This window comes from Gadus chalcogrammus, chromosome 1, assembly GCF_026213295.1.
Source record: "Gadus chalcogrammus isolate NIFS_2021 chromosome 1, NIFS_Gcha_1.0, whole genome shotgun sequence".
Classification (NCBI taxonomy): Eukaryota; Metazoa; Chordata; class Actinopteri; order Gadiformes; family Gadidae; genus Gadus; species Gadus chalcogrammus.
This window is the reverse complement of record NC_079412.1, coordinates 21,089,370-21,106,869: the sequence shown is the minus strand read 5'-3', so window position 1 is coordinate 21,106,869 and position 17,500 is coordinate 21,089,370. Positions and strand designations below refer to the sequence as shown.

The 17,500-nt window shown below is 42.7% G+C and overlaps 14 non-coding genes across 14 annotated transcripts; 1 reads left to right on the top strand and 13 right to left on the bottom strand.

Annotated features, from left to right (window-relative positions):
- The first annotated feature begins 4,477 nt into the window (after positions 1 to 4,477).
- On the top strand, positions 4,478 to 4,551 carry trnat-agu (transfer RNA threonine (anticodon AGU)). The gene has a single exon. It is a non-coding gene; the product is annotated as a tRNA-Thr (tRNA).
- Positions 4,552 to 6,281: 1,730 nt separating this feature from the next.
- trnat-agu (transfer RNA threonine (anticodon AGU)) lies at positions 6,282 to 6,355 on the bottom strand. The gene has a single exon. It is a non-coding gene; the product is annotated as a tRNA-Thr (tRNA).
- An 843-nt stretch (positions 6,356 to 7,198) lies between these two features.
- Positions 7,199 to 7,272, bottom strand: trnat-agu (transfer RNA threonine (anticodon AGU)). The gene has a single exon. It is a non-coding gene; the product is annotated as a tRNA-Thr (tRNA).
- Positions 7,273 to 8,111: 839 nt separating this feature from the next.
- Positions 8,112 to 8,185, bottom strand: trnat-agu (transfer RNA threonine (anticodon AGU)). Its single transcript has one exon. It is a non-coding gene; the product is annotated as a tRNA-Thr (tRNA).
- Positions 8,186 to 9,023: 838 nt separating this feature from the next.
- On the bottom strand, positions 9,024 to 9,097 carry trnat-agu (transfer RNA threonine (anticodon AGU)). Its single transcript has one exon. It is a non-coding gene; the product is annotated as a tRNA-Thr (tRNA).
- An 840-nt stretch (positions 9,098 to 9,937) lies between these two features.
- trnat-agu (transfer RNA threonine (anticodon AGU)) lies at positions 9,938 to 10,011 on the bottom strand. The gene has a single exon. It is a non-coding gene; the product is annotated as a tRNA-Thr (tRNA).
- An 845-nt stretch (positions 10,012 to 10,856) lies between these two features.
- trnat-agu (transfer RNA threonine (anticodon AGU)) lies at positions 10,857 to 10,930 on the bottom strand. The gene has a single exon. It is a non-coding gene; the product is annotated as a tRNA-Thr (tRNA).
- An 839-nt stretch (positions 10,931 to 11,769) lies between these two features.
- On the bottom strand, positions 11,770 to 11,843 carry trnat-agu (transfer RNA threonine (anticodon AGU)). Its single transcript has one exon. It is a non-coding gene; the product is annotated as a tRNA-Thr (tRNA).
- Positions 11,844 to 12,688: 845 nt separating this feature from the next.
- Positions 12,689 to 12,762, bottom strand: trnat-agu (transfer RNA threonine (anticodon AGU)). Its single transcript has one exon. It is a non-coding gene; the product is annotated as a tRNA-Thr (tRNA).
- Positions 12,763 to 13,607: 845 nt separating this feature from the next.
- On the bottom strand, positions 13,608 to 13,681 carry trnat-agu (transfer RNA threonine (anticodon AGU)). The gene has a single exon. It is a non-coding gene; the product is annotated as a tRNA-Thr (tRNA).
- Positions 13,682 to 14,526: 845 nt separating this feature from the next.
- On the bottom strand, positions 14,527 to 14,600 carry trnat-agu (transfer RNA threonine (anticodon AGU)). Its single transcript has one exon. It is a non-coding gene; the product is annotated as a tRNA-Thr (tRNA).
- Positions 14,601 to 15,444: 844 nt separating this feature from the next.
- On the bottom strand, positions 15,445 to 15,518 carry trnat-agu (transfer RNA threonine (anticodon AGU)). The gene has a single exon. It is a non-coding gene; the product is annotated as a tRNA-Thr (tRNA).
- An 844-nt stretch (positions 15,519 to 16,362) lies between these two features.
- trnat-agu (transfer RNA threonine (anticodon AGU)) lies at positions 16,363 to 16,436 on the bottom strand. Its single transcript has one exon. It is a non-coding gene; the product is annotated as a tRNA-Thr (tRNA).
- An 842-nt stretch (positions 16,437 to 17,278) lies between these two features.
- trnat-agu (transfer RNA threonine (anticodon AGU)) lies at positions 17,279 to 17,352 on the bottom strand. Its single transcript has one exon. It is a non-coding gene; the product is annotated as a tRNA-Thr (tRNA).
- Positions 17,353 to 17,500: the final 148 nt, after the last annotated feature.

The following is a 17,500-nucleotide window of genomic DNA, read 5'->3' as shown; positions in this document are numbered from 1 at the left end:
ACTGGATGCCTGGACTCTCCTCATGGATAACCGGTCAGCACCCCATCACCATTTTAATATGATGTGCATGTACTTACCTGTATGTCAATTGTGGCACCCATTGCACTCCTGACCATCCCTGGAAAAAGGGATCCCCTACAAGGCGTTTCTTCTCAAGATTTCTTCCTTGCTGATTTCAAGGGACAGAACCATGACCATGACAGAAACATCAAACCAAAGGAATAAACTGAACCGTTGCATAAATATCAAACTAAAGGAACAAACTCAACCGTTACAGAAACATCAAACTAAAGGAAGGATAAAGTTAATGTTATATAACCAGCACGGTACTTGATGGATGAGGATACAGTCGATATTATATTACTCTGAAAATAGAGGTGATTAGGAAGGAGCCCATGATTATAGGGCTATCAGAGCGCTGCTACACAGCGAGCACTGTTCAGGGTTCTGCTGATCTGAGCCCAGAGCTAAATCAGGCCTGAGTCTGACGGGACGAAAACAAACAACACTCGCTCTTTGTTTCCTGGGGAGGCGCGTCGACGTGGGGGCCAGCAGAGTAGGGGCCAGGGGGGGACCAGACCCTGTGTTACAGCAGGGGGGATACTCAAACACATACAGACTCACAGAGACTCACACACACACATACCTAGACACACAAACACACAGACACACACAGACTCACACACACACACACACACACACATACCTAGACACACAAACACACAGACACACACAGACTCACACACACACACACATACCTAGACACACATGCAGACACACACACGCAGACTCACACACAGATTTACACACACACACACACACACACACACACACACACACACACACACACACACTTGCAGACTCACACACACAGAAACACCCACCCACACATACCAGTAACAGTACACGCACCACACAAACACACACACACTCTCCCACACTTGTTGTCACACCGTATGCTGTGGCTACTGCCAGTATATTATGGGATGTTGGCCTTCCTCTGTGTGCTAAATAAACAGATAAGTGGCCACAGATCCGATGTCCTCCCGGCTGGCTGCCATGACAACCAGAAACTGTTAAAATACTGCGTTGAAAGAATTGGGCTGGTTAAAGTTATTTGGATAATATCATCAACTATTCATGAGTATGAAAATATTATTCATGATCAGATGTCTGATGAGTCAGTTTCAGAACAAGGCTTGTGTTTAGAAAAGATGGCTTCCACTTTTCCTTCTAGTAATAATAAAGTGAGTTTGGAAAGAGAGGTAGAGCAAGGAGAGTGTGGAAGAACGACGTAGAAGAGATAGTGGGGACGAGTGGAAACTGTGCGAGGACGGCGGCCCGGGAGAGAGAGGGTTGGAGATCTTTGGTTTTTTTATCGTATAAGGCAACCCTCTCCCCCAGAGGACGCTACCTTATGATGATGAATAGTAAAGTGAGGCTTATCGTGTCTTATCTTAACTGTAAGATAAGACAGGTTTGAGGTTTTGCTGGGTAGCATCTAGGGCTGGCCCGAATTATTCGAATACTCGAACACTCGTTCGGAAAATTAGTATTCGAAGCTTAAATCAGTATTCAGAGCTTTGTTTTTGTTTTTTTCACGTACGTGACGTTACCAGAGCGTGGGATCCAAATTATAAGCGTCAGCGACACCAAGCAGAGAAGCGAGAGAGGTGGAGGAAGAATAGATATCTTGTTTCCCTTTACTTTATAACACAACATTAGCGGGATCTCTGGAGGAAAAGTAATACTTAGCGAAATGCTAACCTTAGCTTAGTTGTTTGTTTACGTTCGATGTACAGCGCCGCACCAATCAACGCTGAATGGCTTGCTGCAGAGCGTGAGCGTCTTGGGAATACCCGGTCAATATAATGGATATAATATGGACACATAAGACAATCAATATTCGGTATTTGTTATGGATTTATTGTACAAATTCCCTGAAAAGATGCACGTTCCAGGATGAATTGAAAAGCTCCCGTAAGATGGCAGAGAACAGCTGATTTGGAACGGAGCAACAGCTGTTCGCTTTCATTAAATCTTCAACAAAATATGCAGATACTGTCAAAATCGGTTCCAGGGAGTATATAGGGATTATTAATGTTGTTTTTGATGCTGTTTTTTTCTGGAACGAGTATTCGAATATTCGCTCGGAAAAACCAACAAGCATTCGAAGCCTGAAAAATGGCATTCGGGCCAGCCCTAGTAGCATCATGCTATAGCGACGGTTCAGAATAGAGGAGCAGTTGTTAATTGTCTACCGCAGCTGGGATGTCTCTAGTCCGTCTCTACCTCTGTTCCAAAGCAAGCTAGCGCTAAGGCTAACGCTATAACGCTGTCACTGTGTGTGCCCATGTATTTGAGTATGTGCGTTTGGTTGTGTGTGCGTGTTTGTTTGCATATGTCCTGAGTTGTGGATGTTTGGTGTCTGCGTGTATCCGTTTGTGTATGTTTGCCTGCGTGTGTGCGTGTGTGTGCGTGTTTGAGTGTGTGTGTGTGAGTCGAGATGAGTGGTGACTAACTAGTATTTTTATTTGCTTAACTTTGCGTTGACATGCTCTGTAAGCGTGAATGATTTCCTCAGGGAGGAAGGAGAGTTTTAAACAGACTGTTACCTCCCGGACTCTGACGGGTCAGCTGTGTGTTCTCACCCCCTCACCCTCTCACCCTCCAGCTCACCCTCTACCTCACCCTCTCACCCATCACTAAAAGCAAGGGAGAGAGAGACAGAGAGAGAGAGAGACACAGAGAGGATGAGAGTGAGAGAGAGAGAGAGAGAGAGAGAGAGAGAGAGAGAGAGAGAGAGAGAGGGAGAGAGAGAGAGTCCTTTAAAGCAGAGAGCTGGTCTGGATCATCAGACCAGCTGTGATGCTCAACGTTCCTGTCAACTGGCCACCGGCTCACACACGCACACACGCGCACACACACACACACACACACACACACACACACACACACACACACACACACACACACACACACACACACACACACACACACACACACACACACACACACACACACACACACACACACACACACACACACACACACAGAGGGTGTTTCAGGGCTTGGCAGGGTACTGTACAGCAGACGGTTGCCCTCTGCTGTGAGAGCCCCTATAGAGAGTCTCATGTAAATAACATGGGCCGAGCCAAATCATTACGCTTTAATGACGTGTGCTTGGTATCCAAGTGTTTGCCTTAGTGTGCCACTGAGTGTTGGGGGGGTTGTGTGTGTGTTTCTATACAAAGGTGTGTGCGTGTGTGTCATCAAGCCTAGGTGTATGTGTATTTATTTGCACACACCTGAAATGTGTGTATGTGTGTATGCCCCAGTTTTCTGTGTGTGTGTGTGTCTGTGTGAGAGTGTTTGTGTGTGTCCCAGTAGGTGTGTGTGTGTGTGTGTGTAGGTGTGTGCGTGTGTGTGTGAGTCTGTGTGTGTGTATCTATGTGTCAAAGTAGGTGTGTGTGTGTGTGGGTGTGTGTGTATGTGTGTGTGTGTGTATGTGTGTGTAGTAGGTGTGTGAGCAGGATGGTGTACATTCCTCAGGCGTCTGACAGAGCTCAGCCTCCTTTGTCTCAGCGTGCTGCAAAATAACCTGCTGAGTCAATATTATTACTGAGGGTGTGTGTGTGTGTGTGTGTGTGTGTGTGTGTGCATGTGCATTCAACTGTATGTGTGGTTGTGTTTGTGAGCATGTGTATGTTTGTATGTCTGACGTGTGTGCATGTGTGTGTGTGTGTATGTTTGTGTGTCTGTTTGTGTAGGGGTGTGTGTGTGTAGAGGTCTGTGTGTTTCTGTGTGTGTGCAATAGAGAAATAGCGAACATACAACGCATCCTCCGACCAGCAGGGGGGCGATAGTACCTGCATGAGAGGAGAGAGGTCTGAGGGTCTGAGGAGAGAGGAGGTCTGAGGAGAGAGGTCTGAGGGGGAAGTACGCCCACCATCGCAAATCCACAGGGTCCACTGTGTCTTTTTATGAGCAGGTCAGAGGTCAACATTTGAACAACAAATAAGATTGTGTTTCCACACATGGTAATAATGAACCAGGGGCATAAAACAGAGCTATACATAACCCTATAAGCTATAAGACTCTGCGCCAGTGCCCACTTATCTACAACTGTTAAAACAGCACAATAACAACCGGACTGCTATGAAGTTTGATAGTTTGTTAGTTTGATACTCGCCTTAACACTAAATTATTGGGGGTAAACAACATAAATGTATGAATCCATTTGAATGCAGTCTGCTACAATGTGTAAATGATTAATTTAACATCAGTGTACTTTCTTTCTCGTGAGAAGATCCACGTCTTATAGAGCATTGGACTGCTGTATGTCGCCGCTGCTCGGACACAGACACACGTGGACAACATTCTGTTCAGCGTCGACTGCACGCCGATGACGTTTACCTGTCCCCCGCCCACTACCTCACAGCTCTATATACTGCCACACCAGTAATAAAAGTAGGTAGGTGCTGTGGCTTAGATGGTTAAAGCGCCTGTCTAGTAAACAGGAGATCCTGGGTTCGAATCCCAGCAGCGCCTTTTGTGTGGAGGATGATGTTGATCCAATATGTCTATGACTTAATTGCATCCTGTAATGCTTGTCCTTCAAGTATTACAGGAAATCACCTGCCTGTGTCAACACTGTATGTGCCCGCATCCCAACTCCCGTATCTTGTGGAGGATGCTTACTGACGTCCAGAAAATACTAACAGATTCGATTACGCATGTATTTTACAACGTTTAGCGAAGCTCCAGCTAACAGGTTGCCTAGCGGAATGCTTCAAATTAGTTTCTAAAACATCTTTTGTACTTAGAGATTGAATAAAAACACAAATGCAGCTTTAATCGTTAGTAACAGAAGTAATGACAAATGGTGCATGTATGTTCCCAAACAGACAACGTCAAAAGATTAATCAGGCATTAAACAGGTATTTTAACCATCTAAGGCACAGGGCCCCATCTGAGTCCATTTGATTAATTAGTGCAAATACACTGATCAGGCGTGGCTAAACCCGACTGATGAGTTCATTGTTGGATCAGGAAGATAATCTTGAACCAATTCGATTGTCAATGTGAGCATAGTTAGCTAGACTTGTGCTAGCCCCACTGCTGATGCTATTGAGGAAGTTTGACTTAGCTGACAGCTACGTTTTAAAGGGCCCCTATTCTACCACCTGGAGAGATGTTGATACCATTTCAAATTCCAGCCATTTGAGATGGATGATGGATCATCATGATCAGGAAACCCCTCCACTGTTGGAGGGCCTTGCTAATCATGCTACCACACTTTGGCAGTATTGATAATGTAGCATGTTATATTCCCATTCTGTTTCAGAGCTTTACCTTTAGGCAAATCTATTCTAAAACCAAAAAAAGCAAACCCAAAAACCGAATCAAAGTAGGAAACGCTAACCATAAAACCAAACCCTAGAACCAAAAACCAAACACAAATAGAAAACTCTGTCCCTAAAGCAACCCCCTTACCAAAAACCAAAACATAATACAATTGGAAATCCTAACAGTAAAACCAAACCTAAGAACCAGAAACAAAAAACCTCAAAAATAAGTATACCCTAAATTAAAATACAACCCTTAACCGTGAGCATAACCCTAACACCAATTGTCCATCCCTCAATCAAGTTGGACACACAAGCAAACATGACCCCATCAAGAATCACTTCATTGCAAACTGTCGATCAAAGATCTCCATCACATATTTATTAAGTAATTTATTCAGAGTTTCAAAGAGATGTTTGATGGTCATCAGTCAGGGATCAGGGTAAACCCCTTTACCTTTACTGTGTGCTGCATCTCCTCTAAAGGCTCTGCTGGGATTCGCTTTACCTTTGGGGAAAACTATCCTAAAACCCAAAACAGCAAACCCTCAAACCGAATCATAATAGGAAACGCTAACCCTAACACCAAACCCTAGAACCAAAAACCAAGCAAAAATAGAAAACCCCGTCCCTAAAGCAACACCCTTACCAAAAGCCAAAACCAAAACATAATACAATTGGAAACTCAAACAGTAAAACCAACCCTAAGAACCAGAAACCAAACCCTAAAACCTTAGAAATTAGGAAACCCTAAACTAAAATCCAACCCTTAAACATAAACGAAAACCAAAACCCTTAAGACCAATTTGCCACCCCTCATTTCAAGTTGTACGCACATGCAAATGTGATGAATCAAGGTGAGATGTTTGATGGTCGTCAGTAAGGGATCACGGTGAACCCCTTTACCTTTTCTGTGTGCTGCATCTCCTCTAAAGGCTCTGCTGGGATTCAAACCCAGGATCTCCTGTTTACTAGACAGGCGCTTTAACCATCTAAGCCACAGTGCCCCATGTTTAATGAAAAGTATATTTGAATTATTAGTGCAAAACACACTGACCAGGCGTGGCTCAACCCAAATGGTGAGTCCATTGTAGGATCAGGAAGATGTTTTGGAACCAATACAATTGCCAATTTGAGCATAGTTAGCTACATTTGTGCTAGCCCCACTGCTGCTGTTGCCGTGGAAAATATATCTTAACTCAACGATAACGGCTAACTGGGGCCCCAAGTTACCACCTGGAGGGAAGTTGATACCATTTCAAAATCCAGCCATTTGTGATGGATGATGGATCATCATGATGATATAAACCTTTCTTTGCCAGAGGAAACGCCTCCAGTGTTGGAGGGCCTTGCTAATAATGCTATCACACTTTTGTATGTATTGATAACGTAGCGTGACGTAGCATAAATTCCCATTCTTTTTCAGAGCTTTACCTTTAGAAAAAACTGTCCTAAAACAAAAACAGCAAACCCTCAAACCGAATCAAAAATAGGAAACGCTAACCCTAAAACCAAACCCTAGAACCAAAAACCAAGCAAATATAGAAAACCCTGTCCCTAATGCAACACCCTTACCAAAAGCCAAAACCAAAACATAATACAATTGGAAACTAACAGTAAAACCAAACCTAAGAACCAGAAACCAAACCCTAAAACCTTAGAAATTAGGAAACCCTAAACTAAAATCCAACCCTTAAACATAAACCAAACCCTGAAGACCAATTGGCCACCCCTCATTTCAAGTTGTACGCACATACAAATGTGATCAAACAAGGTGAGATGTTTCATGGTCGTCAGTAAGAGATCACGGTGAACCCCTTTACCTTTTCTGTGTGCTGCAACTCCTCTAAAGGCTCTGCTGGGATTCGAACCCAGGATCTCCTGTTTACTAGACAGGCGCTTTAACCATCTAAGCCACAGTGCCCCATATTTAATGACAAGTATATTTGAATTATTAGTGCAAAACACACTGACCAGGCGTGGCTCAACCCAAATGGTGAGTCCATTGTAGGATCAGGAAGATGTTTTGGAACCAATACAATTGCCAATTTGAGCATAGTTAGCTACATTTGTGCTAGCCCCACTGCTGCTGTTGCCGTGGAAAATATATCTTAACTCAACGATAACGGCTAACTGGGGCCCCAAGTTACCACCTGGAGGGATGTTGATACCATTTCAAAACCCCGCCATTTGTGATGGATGATTGATCATCATGATGAAACCTTTCTTTGCCAGAGGTAACGCCTCCAGTGTTGGAGGGCCTTGCTAATAATGCTATCACACTTTTGTATGTATTGATAACGTAGCGTCACGTAGCATGAATTCCCATTCTTTTTCAGAGCTTTACCTTTAGAGAAAACTATCCTAAAACAAAAACAGCAAACCCTCAAACCGAATCAAAAATAGGAAACGCTAACCCTAAAACCAAACCCTAGAACCAAAAACCAAGCAAAAATAGAAAACCCTGTCCCTAATGCAACACCCTTACCAAAAGCCAAAACCAAAACATAATACAATTGGAAACTAACAGTAAAACCAAACCTAAGAACCAGAAACCAAACCCTAAAACCTTAGAAATTAGGAAACCCTAAACTAAAATCCAACCCTTAAACATAAACCAAACCCTGAAGACCAATTGGCCACCCCTCATTTCAAGTTGTACGCACATACAAATGTGATCAAACAAGGTGAGATGTTTCATGGTCGTCAGTAAGGGATCACGGTGAACCCCTTTACCTTTTCTGTGTGCTGCAACTCCTCTAAAGGCTCTGCTGGGATTCGAACCCAGGATCTCCTGTTTACTAGACAGGCGCTTTAACCATCTAAGCCACAGTGCCCCATATTTAATGACAAGTATATTTGAATTATTAGTGCAAAACACACTGACCAGGCGTGGCTCAACCCAAATGGTGAGTCCATTGTAGGATCAGGAAGATGTTTTGGAACCAATACAATTGCCAATTTGAGCATAGTTAGCTACATTTGTGCTAGCCCCACTGCTGCTGTTGCTGGGGAAATATAGCTTAGCTCAACGATAACGGCTAACTGGGGCCCCAAGTTACCACCTGGAGGGATGTTGATACCATTTCAAAACCCCGCCATTTGTGATGGATGATTGATCATCATGATGAAACCTTTCTTTGCCAGAGGTAACGCCTCCAGTGTTGGAGGGCCTTGCTAATAATGCTATCACACTTTTGTATGTATTGATAACGTAGCGTCACGTAGCATGAATTCCCATTCTTTTTCAGAGCTTTACCTTTAGAGAAAACTATCCTAAAACAAAAACAGCAAACCCTCAAACCGAATCAAAAATAGGAAACGCTAACCCTAAAACCAAACCCTAGAACCAAAAACCAAGCAAAAATAGAAAACCCTGTCCCTAATGCAACACCCTTACCAAAAGCCAAAACCAAAACATAATACAATTGGAAACTAACAGTAAAACCAAACCTAAGAACCAGAAACCAAACCCTAAAACCTTAGAAATTAGGAAACCCTAAACTAAAATCCAACCCTTAAACCTAAACCAAACCCTTAAGACCAATTGGCCACCCCTCATTTCAAGTTGTACGCACATGCAAATGTGATCAATCAAGGTGAGATGTTTCATGGTCGTCAGCAAGGGATCACGGTGAACCCCTTTACCTTTTCTGTGTGCTGCAACTCCTCTAATGGCTCTGCTGAGATTCGAACCCAGGATCTCCTGTTTACTAGACAGGCGCTTTAACCATCTAAGCCACAGTGCCCCATATTTAATGACAAGTATATTTGAATTATTAGGGCAAAACACACTGACCAGGCGTGGCTCAACCCAAATGGTGAGTCCATTGTAGGATCAGGAAGATGTTTTGGAACCAATACAATTGCCAATTTGAGCATAGTTAGCTTCATTTGTGCTAGCCCCACTGCTGCTGTTGCCGGGGAAAATATATCTTAGCTCAACGATAACGGCTAACTGGGGCCCCAAGTTACCACCTGGAGGGATGTTGATACCATTTCAAAACCCCGCCATTTGTGATGGATGATTGATCATCATGATGAAACCTTTCTTTGCCAGAGGTAACGCCTCCAGTGTTGGAGGGCCTTGCTAATAATGCTATCACACTTTTGTATGTATTGATAACGTAGCGTCACGTAGCATGAAATTCCCATTCTTTTTCAGAGCTTTACCTTTAGAGAAAACTATCCTAAAACAAAAACAGCAAACCCTCAAACCGAATCAAAAATAGGAAACGCTAACCCTAAAACCAAACCCTAGAACCAAAAACCAAGCAAAAATAGAAAACCCTGTCCCTAATGCAACACCCTTACCAAAAGCCAAAACCAAAACATAATACAATTGGAAACTAACAGTAAAACCAAACCTAAGAACCAGAAACCAAACCCTAAAACCTTAGAAATTAGGAAACCCTAAACTAAAATCCAACCCTTAAACGTAAACCAAACCCTTAAGACCAATTGGCCACCCCTCATTTCAAGTTGTACGCACATGCAAATGTGATCAATCAAGGTGAGATGTTTCATGGTCGTCAGCAAGGGATCACGGTGAACCCCTTTACCTTTTCTGTGTGCTGCATCTCCTCTAATGGCTCTGCTGGGATTCGAACCCAGGATCTCCTGTTTACTAGACAGGCGCTTTAACCATCTAAGCCACAGTGCCCCATATTTAATGACAAGTATATTTGGATGATTAGTGCAAAACACACTGACCAGGCGTGGCTCAACCCAAATGGTGAGTCCATTGTAGGATCAGGAAGATGTTTTGGAACCAATACAATTGCAAATTTGAGCAGAGTTAGCTACATTTGTGCTAGCCCCACTGCTGCTGTTGCCGGGGAAAATATATCTTAGCTCAACGATAACGGCTAACTGGGGCCCCAAGTTACCACCTGGAGGGATGTTGATACCATTTCAAAACCCCGCCATTTGTGATGGATGATTGATCATCATGATGAAACCTTTCTTTGCCAGAGGTAACGCCTCCAGTGTTGGAGGGCCTTGCTAATAATGCTATCACACTTTTGTATGTATTGATAACGTAGCGTGACGTAGCATGAATTCCCATTCTTTTTCAGAGCTTTACCTTTAGAGAAAACTATCCTAAAACAAAAACAGCAAACCCTCAAACCGAATCAAAAATAGGAAACGCTAACCCTAAAACCAAACCCTAGAACCAAAAACCAAGCAAAAATAGAAAACCCTGTCCCTAATGCAACACCCTTACCAAAAGCCAAAACCAAAACATAATACAATTGGCAACTAACAGTAAAACCAAACCTAAGAACCAGAAACCAAACCCTAAAACCTTAGAAATTAGGAAACCCTAAACTAAAATCCAACCCTTAAACATAAACGAAAACCAAACCCTTAAGACCAATTGGCCACCCCTCATTTCAAGTTGTACGCACATGCAAATGTGATCAATCAAGGTGCGATGTTTCATGGTCGTCAGTAAGGGATCACGGTGAACCCCTTTACCTTTTCTGTGTGCTGCATCTCCTCTAAAGGCTCAGCTGGGATTCGAACCCAGGATCTCCTGTTTACTAGACAGGCACTTTAACCATCTAAGCCACAGTGCCCCATGTTTAATGACAAGTATATTTGAGTTATTAGTGCAAAACACACTGACCAGGCGTGGCTCAACCCAAATGGTGAGTCCATTGTAGGATCAGGAAGATGTTTTGGAACCAATACAATTGCCAATTTGAGCATAGTTAGCTACATTTGTGCTAGCCCCACTGCTGCTGTTGCCGGGGAAAATATATCTTAGCTCAACTATAACGGCTAACTGGGGCCCCAAGTTACCAACTGGAGGGATGTTGATACCATTTCAAAACCCCGCCATTTGTGATGGATGATTGATCATCATGATGAAACCTTTCTTTGCCAGAGGTAACGCCTCCAGTGTTGGAGGGCCTTGCTAATAATGCTATCACACTTTTGTATGTATTGATAACGTAGCGTGACGTAGCATGAATTCCCATTCTTTTTCAGAGCTTTACCTTTAGAGAAAACTATCCTAAAACAAAAACGGCAAACCCTCAAACCGAATCAAAAATAGGAAACGCTAACCCTAAAACCAAACCCTAGAACCAAAAACCAACCAAAAATAGAAAACCCTGTCCCTAATGCAACACCCTTACCAAAAGCCAAAACCAAAACATAATACAATTGGAAACTAACAGTAAAACCAAACCTAAGAACCAGAAACCAAACCCTAAAACCTTAGAAATTAGGAAACTCTAAACTAAAATCCAACCCTTAAACATAAACGAAACCCTAAAGACCAATTGGCCACCCCTCATTTCAAGTTGTACGCACATGCAAATGTGATCAAACAAGGTGAGATGTTTCATGGTCGTCAGTAAGGGATCACGGTGAACCCCTTTACCTTTTCTGTGTGCTGCATCTCCTCTAACGGCTCTGCTGGGATTCGAACCCAGGATCTCCTGTTTACTAGACAGGCGCTTTAACCATCTAAGCCACAGTGCCACATGTTTTATGACAAGTATATTTGAATTATTAGTGCAAAACACACTGACCAGGCGTGGTTCAACCCAAATGGTGAGTCCATTGTAGGATCAGGAAGATGTTTTGGAACCAATACAATTGCCAATTTGAGCATAGTTAGCTACATTTGTGCTAGCCCCACTGCTGCTGTTTCCGGGGAAAATATATCTTAGCTCAACGCTAACGGCTAACTGGGGCCCCAAGTTACCACCTGGAGGGATGTTGATACCATTTCAAAACCCCGCCATTTGTGATGGATGATTGATCATCATGATGAAACCTTTCTTTGCCAGAGGTAACGCCTCCAGTGTTGGAGGGCCTTGCTAATAATGCTATCACACTTTTGTATGTATTGATAACGTAGCGTGACGTAGCATAAATTCCCATTCTTTTTCAGAGCTTTACCTTTAGAGAAAACTATCCTAAAACAAAAACAGCAAACCCTCAAACCGAATCAAAAATAGGAAACGCTAACCCTAAAACCAAACCCTAGAACCAAAAACCAACCAAAAATAGAAAACCCTGTCCCTAATGCAACACCCTTACCAAAAGCCAAAACCAAAACATAATACAATTGGCAACTAACAGTAAAACCAAACCTAAGAACCAGAAACCAAACCCTAAAACCTTAGAAATTAGGAAACCCTAAACTAAAATCCAACCCTTAAACATAAACGAAAACCAAACCCTTAAGACCAATTGGCCTCCCCTCATTTCAAGTTGTACGCACATGCAAATGTGATCAATCAAGGTGCGATGTTTCATGGTCGTCAGTAAGGGATCACGGTGAACCCCTTTACCTTTTCTGTGTGCTGCATCTCCTCTAAAGGCGCTGCTGGGATTCGAACCCAGGATCTCCTGTTTACTAGACAGGCACTTTAACCATCTAAGCCACAGTGCCCCATGTTTAATGACAAGTATATTTGAGTTATTAGTGCAAAACACACTGACCAGGCGTGGCTCAACCCAAATGGTGAGTCCATTGTAGGATCAGGAAGATGTTTTGGAACCAATACAATTGCCAATTTGAGCATAGTTAGCTACATTTGTGCTAGCCCCACTGCTGCTGTTGCCGGGGAAAATATATCTTAGCTCAACTATAACGGCTAACTGGGGCCCCAAGTTACCACCTGGAGGGATGTTGATACCATTTCAAAACCCCGCCATTTGTGATGGATGATTGATCATCATGATGAAACCTTTCTTTGCCAGAGGTAACGCCTCCAGTGTTGGAGGGCCTTGCTAATAATGCTATCACACTTTTGTATGTATTGATAACGTAGCGTGACGTAGCATAAATTCCCATTCTTTTTCAGAGCTTTACCTTTAGAGAAAACTATCCTAAAACAAAAACAGCAAACCCTCAAACCGAATCAAAAATAGGAAACGCTAACCCTAAAACCAAACCCTAGAACCAAAAACCAAGCAAAAATAGAAAACCCTGTCCCTAATGCAACACCCTTACCAAAAGCCAAAACCAAAACATAATACAATTGGAAACTAACAGTAAAACCAAACCTAAGAACCAGAAACCAAACCCTAAAACCTTAGAAATTAGGAAACCCTAAACTAAAATCCAACCCTTAAACATAAACGAAAACCAAACCCTTAAGACCAATTGGCCACCCCTCATTTCAAGTTGTACGCACATGCAAATGTGATCAATCAAGGTGAGATGTTTCATGGTCGTCAGTAAGGGATCACGGTGAACCCCTTTACCTTTTCTGTGTGCTGCATCACCTCTAAAGGCTCTGCTGGGATTCGAACCCAGGATCTCCTGTTTACTAGACAGGCGCTTTAACCATCTAAGCCACAGTGCCACATGTTTTATGACAAGTATATTTGAATTATTAGTGCAAAACACACTGACCAGGCGTGGCTCAACCTAAATGGTGAGTCCATTGTAGGATCAGGAAGATGTTTTGGAACCAATACAATTGCCAATTTGAGCATAGTTAGCTACATTTGTGCTAGCCCCACTGCTGCTGTTGCCGGGGAAAATATATCTTAGCTCAACGCTAACGGCTAACTGGGGCCCCAAGTTACCACCTGGAGGGATGTTGATACCATTTCAAAACCCCGCCATTTGTGATGGATGATTGATCATCATGATGAAACCTTTCTTTGCCAGAGGTAACGCCTCCAGTGTTGGAGGGCCTTGCTAATAATGCTATCACACTTTTGTATGTATTGATAACGTAGCGTGACGTAGCATAAATTCCCATTCTTTTTCAGAGCTTTACCTTTAGAGAAAACTATCCTAAAACAAAAACAGCAAACCCTCAAACCGAATCAAAAATAGGAAACGCTAACCCTAAAACCAAACCCTAGAACCAAAAACCAAGCAAAAATAGAAAACCCTGTCCCTAATGCAACACCCTTACCAAAAGCCAAAACCAAAACATAATACAATTGGCAACTAACAGTAAAACCAAACCTAAGAACCAGAAACCAAACCCTAAAACCTTAGAAATTAGGAAACCCTAAACTAAAATCCAACCCTTAAACATAAACGAAAACCAAACCCTTAAGACCAATTGGCCACCCCTCATTTCAAGTTGTACGCACATGCAAATGTGATCAATCAAGGTGAGATGTTTCATGGTCGTCAGTAAGGGATCACGGTGAACCCCTTTACCTTTTCTGTGTGCTGCATCTCCTCTAAAGGCTCTGCTGGGATTCGAACCCAGGATCTCCTGTTTACTAGACAGGCGCTTTAACCATCTAAGCCACAGTGCCCCATGTTTAATGACAAGTATATGTGAATTATTAGTGCAAAACACACTGACCAGGTGTGGCTCAACCCAAATGGTGAGTCCATTGTAGGATCAGGAAGATGTTTTGGAACCAATACAATTGCCAATTTGAGCATAGTTAGCTACATTTGTGCTAGCCCCACTGCTGCTGTTGCCGGGGAAAATATATCTTAGCTCAACGCTAACGGCTAACTGGGGCCCCAAGTTACCACCTGGAGGGATGTTGATACCATTTCAAAACCCCGCCATTTGTGATGGATGATTGATCATCATGATGAAACCTTTCTTTGCCAGAGGTAACGCCTCCAGTGTTGGAGGGCCTTGCTAATAATGCTATCACACTTTTGTATGTATTGATAACGTAGCGTGACGTAGCATAAATTCCCATTCTTTTCAGAGCTTTACCTTTAGAGAAAACTATCCTAAAACAAAAACAGCAAACCCTCAAACCGAATCAAAAATAGGAAACGCTAACCCTAAAACCAAACCCTAGAACCAAAAACCAACCAAAAATAGAAAACCCTGTCCCTAATGCAACACCCTTACCAAAAGCCAAAACCAAAACATAATACAATTGGCAACTAACAGTAAAACCAAACCTAAGAACCAGAAACCAAACCCTAAAACCTTAGAAATTAGGAAACCCTAAACTAAAATCCAACCCTTAAACATAAACGAAAACCAAACCCTTAAGACCAATTGGCCTCCCCTCATTTCAAGTTGTACGCACATGCAAATGTGATCAATCAAGGTGCGATGTTTCATGGTCGTCAGTAAGGGATCACGGTGAACCCCTTTACCTTTTCTGTGTGCTGCATCTCCTCTAAAGGCGCTGCTGGGATTCGAACCCAGGATCTCCTGTTTACTAGACAGGCACTTTAACCATCTAAGCCACAGTGCCCCATGTTTAATGACAAGTATATTTGAGTTATTAGTGCAAAACACACTGACCAGGCGTGGCTCAACCCAAATGGTGAGTCCATTGTAGGATCAGGAAGATGTTTTGGAACCAATACAATTGCCAATTTGAGCATAGTTAGCTACATTTGTGCTAGCCCCACTGCTGCTGTTGCCGGGGAAAATATATCTTAGCTCAACTATAACGGCTAACTGGGGCCCCAAGTTACCACCTGGAGGGATGTTGATACCATTTCAAAACCCCGCCATTTGTGATGGATGATTGATCATCATGATGAAACCTTTCTTTGCCAGAGGTAACGCCTCCAGTGTTGGAGGGCCTTGCTAATAATGCTATCACACTTTGTATGTATTGATAACGTAGCGTGACGTAGCATAAATTCCCATTCTTTTTCAGAGCTTTACCTTTGGGGAAAACTATCCAAAAACGTAAAACAGCAAACCCTCAAACCGAATCAAAATAGGAAACGCTAACCCCAAAACCAAACCCTAGAACCAAAAACCAAGCAAAAATAGAAAACCCCGTCCCTAAAGCAACACCCTTACCAAAAGCCAAAACCAAAACATAATACAATTGGAAACTAACAGTAAAACCAAACCTAAGAACCAGAAACCAAACCCTAAAACCTTAGAAATTAGGAAACCCTAAACTAAAATCCAACCCTTAAACATAAACGAAAACCAAACCCTTAAGACCAATTGGCCACCCCTCATTTCAAGTTGTACGCACATGCAAATGTGATCAATCAAGGTGAGATGTTTCATGGTCGTCAGTAAGGGATCACGGTGAACCCCTTTACCTTTTCTGTGTGCTGCATCTCCTCTAAAGGCTCTGCTGGGATTCGAACCCAGGATCTCCTGTTTACTAGACAGGCGCTTTAACCATCTAAGCCACAGTGCCACATGTTTATGACAAGTATATTTGAATTATTAGTGCAAAACACACTGACCAGGCGTGGCTCAACCTAAATGGTGAGTCCATTGTAGGATCAGGAAGATGTTTTGGAACCAATACAATTGCCAATTTGAGCATAGTTAGCTACATTTGTGCTAGCCCCACTGCTGCTGTTGCCGGGGAAAATATATCTTAGCTCAACGCTAACGGCTAACTGGGGCCCCAAGTTACCACCTGGAGGGATGTTGATACCATTTCAAAACCCCGCCATTTGTGATGGATGATCATCATGATGATATAAACCTTTCTTTGCCAGAGGTAACGCCTCCAGTGTTGGAGGGCCTTGCTAATAATGCTATCACACTTTTGTATGTATTGATAACGTAGCGTGACGTAGCATAAATTCCCATTCTTTTCAGAGCTTTACCTTTAGAGAAAACTATCCTAAAACAAAAACAGCAAACCCTCAAACCGAATCAAAAATAGGAAACGCTAACCCTAAACCAAACCCTAGAACCAAAAACCAAGCAAAAATAGAAAACCCTGTCCCTAATGCAACACCCTTACCAAAAGCCAAAACCAAAACATAATACAATTGGAAACTAACAGTAAAACCAAACCTAAGAACCAGAAACCAAACCCTAAAACCTTAGAAATTAGGAAACCCTAAACTAAAATCCAACCCTTAAACATAAACGAAAACCAAACCCTTAAGACCAATTGGCCACCCCTCATTTCAAGTTGTACGCACATGCAAATGTGATCAATCAAGGTGAGATGTTTCATGGTCGTCAGTAAGGGATCACGGTGAACCCCTTTACCTTTTCTGTGTGCTGCATCTCCTCTAAAGGCTCTGCTGGGATTCGAACCCAGGATCTCCTGTTTACTAGACAGGCGCTTTAACCATCTAAGCCACAGTGCCCCATGTTTAATGACAAGTATATTTGAATTATTAGTGCAAAACACACTGACCAGGCGTGGCTCAACCTAAATGGTGAGTCCATTGTAGGATCAGGAAGATGTTTTGGAACCAATACAATTGCCAATTTGAGCATAGTTAGCTACATTTG